The sequence below is a fragment of the Uloborus diversus genome, chromosome 3 (genome assembly GCF_026930045.1).
Source record: "Uloborus diversus isolate 005 chromosome 3, Udiv.v.3.1, whole genome shotgun sequence".
Lineage (NCBI taxonomy): Eukaryota > Metazoa > Arthropoda > Arachnida > Araneae > Uloboridae > Uloborus > Uloborus diversus.
In genome coordinates, this window is record NC_072733.1 from 80,519,223 (window position 1) to 80,530,690 (window position 11,468).

Here is an 11,468-nt window from a genome sequence, read left to right on the forward strand (position 1 = left end):
GTGGGCAGTGCATTTGCCCACTCTTGAGTGTTATATGCCTTTAAAGAGGCCTTTAACGGTCTGTGAAATTCTTCCACTAAGCCATTTGCTTGTGGGTGGTATGGAGAGGATCGAATTCTCTTAACACCCAGAAAGCAAGAGAGAGCGTGAAACAGTGCACTTTCAAACTGTCTACCCTGGTCGGTAGTTATATGAGCAGGACATCCGAAACGAGCAATCCAGTTAACAAAAAAACACCTTGCTATTGTCTGTGCCGATATGTCAGGTATCGGCACAGCCTCTGGCCAACGCGTGCACCTATCTATCATAGTTAAACAATAATAGTTTCCCTGCGATGGGGGTAGAGGACCTACGAGGTCGAGATGCACATGTTCAAATCTCTGTGACTGGTCCGAAAATTTCCCTATTGGTGCTTTTGTATGTCGGGTTATCTTTGATCTCTGGCATGTTTGAGCAGCTCCACACAAACCAAAATTTAAAAAAAGAAACTCGAAAAGTCCGAACGGAGTGCAAATAGCAGTTTTTTGTATGTGCTCTGGGTGCACAGGTATATGAAAATAAGCTCGCACTATATCAAGCTTCGAAAAAATAGTACTACTGTAAAGTGCGTTAGAAAAGTCTTGTATATGCGGTATGGGATATCGATCTGGTATAGTTTGAGCATTTACCCAGGTAGCATCAACTCATCGGATTTTGCTCGGCCGATCATCGACTCCTCCTTAACTCATCGCGTATTTCACGCTGATATCGTTGCGATCAGAATCCGAGAACGGTTTTCGATGAGCTGTTTTTTATCGGAAAACTATATCCTTACGATCAAATTTCCCGATGAAAATTTGCCGAGCTGCATTTCATCGGAAAAAGAGATCGTAACGATCAAATTTCCCGATGAAAATTTGCCGAGCTGCATTTCATCGGAAAAAGAGATCGTAACGATCAAATTTTCCGATGAAAATTTGCCTAGCTACATTTCATCGGAAAAAGAGATCGTAACGATCAAATTTTCCGATGAAAGTTTGACTAGCTACATTTCATCGAAAAACGAGATCGTAACGATCAAATTTTCCGATGAAAATTTGCCGAGCTACATTTTATCGGAAAAAGAGATCGTAACGATCAAATTTTCCAATGAAAATTTGCCGAGCGAAATTTCATCCGAAAAAAAAGATCGTAACAATCAAATTTTCCGATGAAAATTTGCCGAGCTGCATTTCATCGGAAAAAGAGATCTTAACGATCAAATTTTCCGATGAAAATTTGCCGAGCTACATTTCATCGGAAAAAGAGATCGTAACGATCAAATTTTCCAATGAAAATTTGCCGAGTTACATTTCATCTTAAAAAAAGTAGGTCGTTTAAGTTTTCCGATAAAAGTTTTCCCAATCTAAAATTTTTGGAAATCTCCCAACTGTTAAAATAGGATAAGTTTTATTATTCGAATATCCGACTATTGATCAAACGTAAGGCTATACGGATCAACATTCAGGGTTGAGAATCGGAGGAAAAATGACTGAGACTTTGACTGCGAATCCGACTCCTGGATTTTGGAAGGGTTTACTTCGATTTGCTGCAAAATCAATTCAACTTTAACTCCACGATTCCAACCCCGATTACCTCACTGGAATTGCGAACAAAATGAAACTCCGACTCTTGAATGATTTCTCTCTATCTCCTAAACAATTCCATTCTGTTCAATTTGACTCCCAAAATTACCGACTCCGACTCGGTTTGCGGGCAAAATGATCGACTCCGACTCTTCACTAGCTGGCGCCACAAGTATATTCACTGAATAAAATTCTCACTTTCCGTTCAGAAATCTGTCATGGCCTTGCCCCCCGATAGATGGCGCCACAAATGATTTTCTATTTAATACATTATTTTCCTCCTTGGAGAGAGCATTGCTTGTCTAGTGGTTAGCATATGAATCTCGTGTTCCAGAGGTCTAGGGTTCGATTCCCGGTTAAAGTGAATTAGATTGAGCTCATGAATCACGTTCATCAAAAGTTGTTAAATTAGAAATTAATTAAACAAGTTATTAAAAAAATAACATATATTAAGTAATTGTACCAAATGACGTCATCCGAAAATACCCCTCCTGAAAGTTTTCTTCCCACTGTTAATTTTTTTTCCTCCTGCTTGTCCCTATATCATAGTTATTACTTTTCATCGTATTTTCATCCTAAATTCATCGCCTCGGAACAGCACTGCTCGTATATTACTCCAAATCTCATCGTATTTTCATCCTAAATTCATCGCCTTGGAACAGCACTGCTCGTATATTACTCCAAATCTCATCGTATTTTCATCCAAAATTCATCGCCTCGAAACAGCACTTCTCGTATATTACTCCAAATCTCATCGTATTTTCATCCAAAATTCATCGCCTCGGAAAATCACTGCTCGTATATTGCTCCAAATCTTATCGGTATAGGGAGCAAAATTCATCTGATACCGATGATCGGATTCTACTATTGCCGATGAGACATATTGGAGCAATTTCCGATGAAAACTCATTGGAATCCGATCATCGGCCGATCATCGACCGATCAAAGTTTGATCGGATTTCGATGAATGGCCGATGATCGGCCGATGAGTTGATGCTACTCGGGTAACCTCCTATAGTCTCCAACTGGTCGAATACCCCCTAAAGCCTTTGAAACAACATGAAGGGGTGATGACCAAGGAGATTTTGATGGCCGGCAGATGCCTTGATTAACCATAAGCTGAAACTCCTTTTTCACTGCCTCATGTAATTCTGGATTAAGTCTCCTAGGTTTGCTATGTATTGGCGGACCGGTAGTTTCAATATAATGTACCGTATCATGTTTAACCAACTTTGCCCCGGGGGCCAATTTCGTGAGTTCTGGAAATTCTGCTAGGATACGGTGATACATTGAATCGTTTGAAATAAGTTTTACTGAAAAATAGTTAGCTGATTTGTAAATTATACCTGCTTGCGTATAGTGCGAGCTTATTTTCATCACGTCCGGGTCACCAGTTTGTAGCACTCCGAATATAAAATAACAGTGTAAAAATAAAACATTTTATTCAAACATTCTAAATTGCTAAACACTGATAAAAGGTTAAAACTGAAACTTGTAAAATCTAAAAGCGAGTCACAGCTTCACAATTTCATCGCAGCTGATAACTATCACATCTCGGCCAGGTCTCTTGGAAATCGTTTTTCACCCGTGTTTAAACTTGGGTTTGCCTTATTTTCCCCGTCGCCAACTGGCGGCCGAATGGTAGCAGTTCGCTGGACTTGGCTTCTTCTCGCTGCGTCCGGCGGTTGGTCGCTGCAAGTTTAAATTTTTGAATCAAACACTTTCTATGACTTCCTCTAAGTCATTTTTAGATATTTAATTTTATTTACTTATTTGCAACTGTAAAATTTAAAGGTAAAATTGAAAGTTATATTTAAAAAAATACAAATATATGGGGATACTGGAGATACTTGATCCCTGGGGATACATGATCCCACAGCCAAAAATGTACCACAATCAGTAAGTAGAGATTTGAAACCTGACAACAATGTTAAAGTTGTACATAAAAACTGGGAGCACTGTTTTTTTTTTTTTTAGGTCAAGAAATGATTGTCTGAATCTGTCAATGAAAACTTTTTTTTAGGAAAGCATTCTGAAGTTTACATTATCCGATATATACCATTTTTAAAAAAATACCAAAGTGTAATGTTAAAGTATAGACAGTCTTTAATAATTGAGACATATTTTTAGTAAATTGCCACTGATTGTGGCAATGGAAGAGGTATGTTTATAAAATTCGCATATTAGGAATACTTGATCTCTTCGTTTAGAGGGATACATGATTCCAGGGATCAAGTATCCATATGACAATATAAACACAATGAAAACAGTATAACTGTTGTTTACTTATAGGCCAGTGCCAATAATGCTTGAGGCCAAAAAAATTTAGAACAGGATAAAACCAGTTCGAAAGGCAAGAAATCTAATAACATTAATAGGAAAAATAAATTACGGGCGAGCTGAGTTCGGGAAGGGGGGTGTAGGGGGGTTTAAGGGGGGGGAAAAGGTTTATCACGATTTCCGGAAAAACTAAGAGTCCAATCGAAAAAAACTAAATTGCAAAGTTGTTGGTAATAAAAAGATCTACAACTTTTTCATTTGCACTTTTTTTCTATAACCTCAAAATATATGCGAAATATTCAAAAAATCGACTTTTTGGTTTTTTATTTTTATCTCCCACAAAAAAATTTTTTTTTTTTCACTAAATTTAGTGAAAAGTTACCTTATTATGTCCCAAATACACTGTAATTTTTTGGATTTAAAATATTTATTTTTTCTCCTTATTTTGGTTCAGTAGTAAAAAAGCATCAGAATTTTCAATCAAAAATTCTCACGTCAAAATATCTGATTTTTTTTAAAAATCGGAGCAAGTTTTTTTCGTTGGAATCTCTACTTTTTGATGGTATAAAAAACAATATACAATACTATGGAAACTTTTTGCAAAAAATGAAGAAAATCAAAAAAACTCGAATTTGAAAATAAAAAAATCATCACTATGTAAAATTTTAAGTTATTTATTAAATTAACAGCAAATACAATAATTAACAGCAAACACAATTGGAAAACTGAATTTTTTTCATAATATTCAAGGTTACACAGTTCAAAATTGCGGAAATTACTCATTTATCCCATCCTACAGTGTAGCTTGCTATTCGTAACTCCAAAAAACTATAGGGGGCACTGCAGTCACCGTCTAATGATGGATGAGAAGGGTATAAAACAAATGCATGCTGTAGCTTGATTTTTAATTATTTGAATATAATTTTATTTTCAGTTTGTGACAATGTCACATAGAAAATTTCATTTTTCGAGTAATTAAAGTGTACATTTTAATAAGGAGCTTAAAATTTTTACATAGTTATGACTTTGTTTTTTTTTTTTTTTTCAAATTCGAGTTTTTTGATTTTTTTCATTTTTTGCGAAAAATTTCTATAGTATTGTATATTGTTTGTTATACCATCAAAAAGTAGAGATTCCAACGAAAAAAACTTGCTCCGATTTTTAAAAAAAATCAGATATTTTGACGTGAGAATTTTTGATTGAAAATTCTGATGATTTTTTACTACTGAATCAAAATAAGGAGAAAAAATAAATATTTTAAATCCAAAAAATTACAGTGTATTTGGGACATAATAAGGTAACTTTTCATTAAATTTAGTGAAAAAAAAATTTTTTTTTGTGGGAGATAAAAATAAAAAACCAAAAAGTCGGTTTTTTGAATTTTTCGCATATATTTTGAGGTTATAGAAAAAAAGTGCAAATACAAAAGTTGTAGATCTTTTTATTACCAACAACTTTGCAATTTTGTTTTTTTCGATAGGACTCTTAGTTTTTCCGGCAATCGTGATAAACCGTTCCCCCCCCCTAAACCCCCCTACACCCCCCTTCCCGAACTCAGCTCGCCCGTAATTTATTTTTCCTATTAATGTTATTAGATTTTCTTACCTTTCTAACTGGTTTTATCCTGTTCTAAATTTTTTCGACTTTTTACCATTTTCAAAGCTATTGGCACTGGTCTATTAGTTGACACAAACTTTAAACATTCAAAACCATGTTCACATAATAAAATTTATCATAGTATGAGTGATAGATGTAAACAATCACTGCAGTAAATATGCTAAACAATTAAAATATCAAGTTCGCACTTGTAACCCACATAACACCTCAAACATCTAACATAAACTAACTCTACTGATGATTTATGTTCTGAATGGCCAAATGAGCTTAAACAAGTTGAAATAGGTGTCAAATCCTTGTTTGAATTTAAAAAAGTGATTTTGCTACAGTTAGATTTACAACAAAAAAGTGAGTTGCCCATTATGTAGACAAATTAGCACATTAAATGCGAAGTTGGATTTCTAGATTTTGAAAGTTTCCTAAACCGAAAAGGTAATATGCTTAATCAATCTATTTTTCATTAAAAATTGACAAAAGTTTAGTAAATGAGAATGAATGTGTTAAGTTGCTTACATCCAGTTGGGTTGCGGAACTTTAAGAACTACAAGAAACAAATTATTTGCATTTGACTTTTCAGGTTTTAAAACATATGCTTGGTTTTCTTTTCCGTTTTATAAGTATACTGATACTTACATTTTTCATTTTTCTAAAATTATTCAATTGATAAAACTCATAGTTTTATTATTGCAAGACAAGAAGCAAATAAGTTGATTTTTGTGCTTGTCATCCTAATTTTTTTATTTGTTGTAAATTTAGCTTCATTACGCTACTTTAAAAAAATTGTTAGTTTTATTCATAAAATATATTGCTCACAACTGTATTGGAGAGTAACTAGCTGATCAAAAGCATAAGTTCATTAAGTTGTGTACATTTTTTTACATATACCCTAATGGAATTTAAAACAATGTTATTTTGTATTTACATTATTATAATCTAATAAAGAAAATTAGAAATAGTGATTTTTTAGAAACATTATGTAGAAAACTAAAAGTTGTAAATAAATTGCTGATCTATTGAAATGTCTATGTATTTTCTCAGTGGGATCAAGTATCCCCCATGAAGGGATCATGTATTCCTTGGTGTGGGGATACATGATCCCTTTATGAAATAATTGAAAAATATTATTTTACCAAAACTATGTTTAATATCAACTAAAAAAAATACTGTCATATGGGGGGGGGGGGTTACCTTTGTTCACGTACGTAAAAAAAAAAAACTGATAATTAAAAAAACAACAAAATTGAAAACCAAAGTGGGGATCAAGTATTCCCAGTCTCCCCTATATATATATATATATATATATATATATATATATATATATATATATATATATATATACACTCTATAACAAAAAAATCGACGCACCAAGGAGTGATCCCATTGAGACGAAAATTGGTTAATAGGAACACAATGCATAGAATAGTAAATGATTAAATTCTCAGAACAATTGAATAATTTATGTCAGAGTTACAGTAACAAGTTCAATAAGGTATTGACCCGCCTCTAGCCTGGATACAAGCTGAAGCACGGCGTGGAAAATACAATTAAAGCTCCCGAAGGGTGTCCTGCAGTATTTCTGGCAAATTTGGCTCCAAATGTCGGATGAGGTTATCAACATTCCTTGCTAGATGCAATCGCCATCCCATCATATCCCAGACATGCTCAATGGAAGAGAGATTTGGCGATCTGGCAGGCCACTGAAGAGTTTGACAAGCTTGCAGACAGTTCATAGCAACATGTGCCGTATGTTATCTGGCATTGTCCTGCTGAAAACCAGCTGAGGGTACTGCAAAAGGAACAGCAGCAAAACAGGTCTTAGGATGTCGTCAACGTACCACTGTGCAGTAAGTGTACTTCTAATTACGACCAAAGGGGTTATCAAAGGAAATGGCACCCCAGATTATAATGCCTTCTTGAGGGCCAGCGTGGCGTGCAAAAATGAAACCAGGATCCCCCCTCTGCCCTGGGTGTCTCCAAACATGTCTTTGATGATCATCATGACACAGTTGGAAGCGGGATTCGTCGCTAAAGACTATACGTCCCCAGTCGGCACCATTCCAACCTGATCGAGCCATGCACCACTATAATCTGGCTTGGCGGTGTGTAGGAATCAGTGGCAGGTGGCATTACGGTCGGCACAAGCATAGATTTCCTTGTCTCAACTGTCTTTAAATGGTCATAATGCACACTGGTGTGTGGGTTGAACGTCTGATGGTTCATAGAGATGAAGAAAGGGCTGTGACAGCTGATTGGACAATCACTCTGTCATCACGATCTGTTGTGACCCTAGGTCGACCGCTACCATCCTGATGCTGAACTCTGCCATTTTCCCCCCATCCTTGCCAGCATCTTCGAATCGCCATATCGCTTCGTCTCAAATGATGAGCGATTCTCCAATTTGATCAACCGTCCTCTTTCAATCCAATGATACGACCTCTTTTAAACTCTGACAGTTGCTCGTAATGAGCACGAACCATGCGGTGAGACATTTTTAAGTTGTTGAAAGGTAATCTGAGTGGCAATCAAATCGAAAGTTTTAACAACTGTTGAAGAACTGCTCTTTATATACATCTGCTGGATGCGCAGTTTCGATGCGCTGGTGATTAAACTATTCATTCATTGGACACCAAATTTTAATCATTTGCATATCTGGTCAAAACACTCATGCATACAAAATTTCAAAGCAAATGGTTGATTGCTTCTTGGTGCATCAATTTTTTTGTTATAGAGTGTTGTGTGTGTATATATATATATATATATATATATATATATATATATATATATATATATATATCGAAAACATATTAAAGAGGAAAAAATTAGAATACCCTAAACCACAAGCCCAAAGATACGCACAGCAGCCAAAAAAATAAGTTAGGTAAATATAAACATCAATAAAACAATAAGCAGACAAGGTTACAACATAGATAAATGACATTCATGAAGCCAGAACTCTTCATAGCCTTGGCTTCTAATGTCCAAGACCAAAAAAAACCCCAATGCTTAGTTTTAGGTCTTAGGTCTAAAAATCTGCATTCATTTTTCACATGTGGTGCTTTTAGCCCAATGTACTTCTGAATGCTAGCTTTTTCGGAACAAGACATCCTACTTTTAGTTTTAGTATAATTTTTTGGTCTTTTGACCATCAGGGATGAGATTTTGCCGGAATTCCGGCTTTTTCTGTTGACTTTTAGAACATTTCCTCCTTTTTTTTGTCTCTTTCAAGCCTCATTTTTCTCAAAAATCGAAAAAAAAAAAAAAAAAAAAACGATTTTTTCAAATTTTCGGTCCCCGATTTCTTATTTTTTCTATTTTCTCCCTCGAATCTTCCTCCTCCGCGATATCTGCCAAAAACGTATGTTTTGGAATCATGCCAACGATGTCAAACACGTGCTGCGTCGAAATATGCATGCCTCGTTTAAGATTTCAATCTTTTTGCATCCTGCAAGTATTTCAATTATTTTTAATTGTGGGTGGTTTTTCACTATATGATACCTTATATCTGCTTATTTTATTCATTATTTCAATAATATTTTTATTTCTTTATTAACCTCTATTTTGGAAAAAATGCAAAAGTCAATAAAAAAATGTGGCATAACACCCATAGTCTCGAATTTTATTGAAACTTGGCATGGTTACTTTTTTTGTGTGTAAAGAAAGTGCAAAAAATATTTTTGGTGAATCTCAAACCGTTTAGGCTTAACAACCTGTTAAAAGTTTTGAGATTTCATGATTAAATGAGGCGGCTGCAAGTTGTTCTTTTGATTCAGAAATCGTATTAGGAAGTTTTTAAAGACAAATTTTGGGTTCCAATGCAAGGAAAAAGATAACCAATCGTTTATATACATATATATATATATATATATATATATATATATATATATATATATTTATTTTCTATTCTTACTATGAAAAGTATGTTCTACCACATAAATAAATTTTAGATTTTTCTCTCCGGTGTAAATTTTTACTTTACAAACAAACCTAATTTTGAAATTTATTTTTTCACTTGTTTAGCACTATAAACTCAAATGTTTTTAATGAAAAAAATGAATTTTTTTCTAAAAAATATGAAAAGTTGACAATATTATGTGATGCAGCCAAGATTGACCTAGGACTCTCCCAACCCTTTGTTCAATCAGGGGTTAGAAATTGCCTTTTTTTCAAAATATAGATTTATTTATTAATAAACACTCTTACAAAAAATGGTACAATGCAACAAACTGTACAAAATTATTACTTATACTTAAACTAGAGGACCCGACAGACGCTGTTCTGTTTAAAATTTGTAAATTGAAAAGTTAAAAAATTTCAATAAACTATTAAATGTTTGAACCTCTTTCTTGAAAAAATAAGTAAAAAGAAAATGTTTTATGCTGCTTGATGTCAGAATGCGTATATGTATTATAATTTGATTTATCTAATGCCCACTGAGCAGTTGTTTTATTAACTATTTTTTCTCCCGTACTTGATGGTTTGTTCCTTCAGCTATACTCAAAGGATAAAAAGCGTCCTTAGATATTAAGTGTAAAAAACTAACTACCCATCTAGAACAAACGGGAAATCCCACTGCAACATTCGTCTTTAAATTCCATCATCTTTTCCTTTAATAATGTACTGATTAGTTACATAATCCTTTAAGTATTCTTGACATTAGTGCCAAAACTCAGATGGATTTCAGCCAAGAAACAAATGTTGCTAGGTACGCTACTTTCTAATCATTTTGTTAGGAAAACCTAAAGCACCGATCTGGTCACATGGTTCAACTATGACGACAGAACACACGTTTTGCGTGAACCTTCCAGTACTTTACTTTAAAATATATCTCGGGACCAAAAATCGTTGCTTTTAGGAAATGAAGGCTTCACTCTCTCTCTACGTTTTATCTATTCTCGATTGACATATCACAGTATCAAACTTCATTACAAAAAGCAGAGCTGGCTTTCTTATTGTCCTTTGGCAACGGGTTAAATATTTATTTCAGTTCTCGCTCAACAATAGGTTAAAATAAATATTAATCATTTGGGAGATATAACCATCCAATGTTTAAATTAATTAATTAATTAACAAAAACGTTTCCGATTCAATCCATCGCACTTCAAAACCATACTTGCCACAACTTAATTACACACAAAAAATTTGATCAAAATCGGCCCAGCCGTTCAAAAGCCTTATGGTGACAAACGTCCGCACAGAAGATTTTTATATATTAAGATGCCCATTACCTTTAAAACTTAAATTAACCTTTTTTTATTGAATTTTTGAATATTATGGCTTCGATGTTCTATTTTGATGCGGTTTTGGATATCATCCCTTTTAGGAATTTTTTTTGCATTTCCTCCTTTTTGCTCTCTGACCACTCTCATCCCTGGACCATAGGATAAAGTTTTCACTGCTGAAGAGTTCTGGCTTCATCTTTGTCATTTATCTATGTTGTAACCTCTGCTGCTAATTGTTTTATTGATGTTTATATATATATATATATATATATATATATATATATATATATATATATATATATATATATAAAATAAAAGTGAAAAAATATTGAAAAGGCCACACCAAAAGCCCATAGATGCGCAACACAGCAGAACCAAAAAGCCAAGTAAATATATAACAAGTTTTAAACAATTTATGGGAAATATAATGATGAGAAAAATTAAAAATACAAGCAGCAATTTAATAGGAAAAGACAAAGGATGAATCCAGAGCTCATCAGCCATGGAGGATTCAATAAATATGGTCAAAAGACCAAAAAATTTAACTGTGAACTAAAAGAGAGTGTTTGAGCTCCAGTATATGCAATACAGAGTAACTTTGGGCAAAACACACCACATGTTAAACTATAAACAATAAACAAGAACTTAAACCTAAAATTAAAATTAAAATCAGGGGATTTTGCCTCGACTAATTAGGAAAAACAAGTTCCTATAATTAGCCATCCACGGGACAGTACCTTCCAATAAC